This window comes from Populus euphratica, unplaced genomic scaffold, assembly GCF_000495115.2.
Source record: "Populus euphratica unplaced genomic scaffold, PopEup_1.0 scaffold894.1, whole genome shotgun sequence".
NCBI classification, from domain to species: domain Eukaryota; kingdom Viridiplantae; phylum Streptophyta; class Magnoliopsida; order Malpighiales; family Salicaceae; genus Populus; species Populus euphratica.
The window spans coordinates 82392-83243 of record NW_011500750.1 but is presented as its reverse complement, the minus strand read 5'-3'; positions in this window follow the sequence as shown (position 1 = coordinate 83243).

Here is an 852-nt window from a genome sequence, read left to right as displayed (position 1 = left end):
TTGTTGTTGTTGTTGTTGTTGTTGTTGTTGTTGTTGTTGTTGTTGTTGTTGTTGTTGTTGTTGTTGTTGTTGTTGTTGTTGTTGTTGTTGTTGTTGTTGTTGTTGTTGTTGTTGTTGTTGTTGTTGTTGTTGTTGTTGTTGTTGTTGTTGTTGTTGTTGTTGTTGTTGTTGTTGTTGTTGTTGTTGTTGTTGTTGTTGTTGTTGTTGTTGTTGTTGTTGTTGTTGTTGTTGTTGTTGTTGTTGTTGTTGTTGTTGTTGTTGTTGTTGTTGTTGTTGTTGTTGTTGTTGTTGTTGTTGTTGTTGTTGTTGTTGTTGTTGTTGTTGTTGTTGTTGTTGTTGTTGTTGTTGTTGTTGTTGTTGTTGTTGTTGTTGTTGTTGTTGTTGTTGTTGTTGTTGTTGTTGTTGTTGTTGTTGTTGTTGTTGTTGTTGTTGTTGTTGTTGTTGTTGTTGTTGTTGTTGTTGTCATCTATAATTTATACACTTAACCTCCTTGTGGTTCGACCCCGGTCTTGCCGGGTTATTTATTACTTCGACACTCCTGCACTTGGGAGAAGACATCAATCTTTTCGTCGTGTCACCCACCATATTCAAGGATTCACATGCATTCTGCAAAACCTGTGAAAATTATCAAAAAGTGGGATTTATTTCAAAACACAAAGAGTCTTTAGATAATATTCCATTGACTCTTAAGTCTCGTCAAAGTGGAGATAAGCATCATGCAATTTATGACTTACGAACCCTTTTTCGTGAAGAACATGCTTGGCATAGTTTTGGGAATCAGACTAAAAAAAACCATGTTTGCCAGTTTTTAAGAAAACTAGATGAGAAGTTGACACGATTAAAAGATTGATG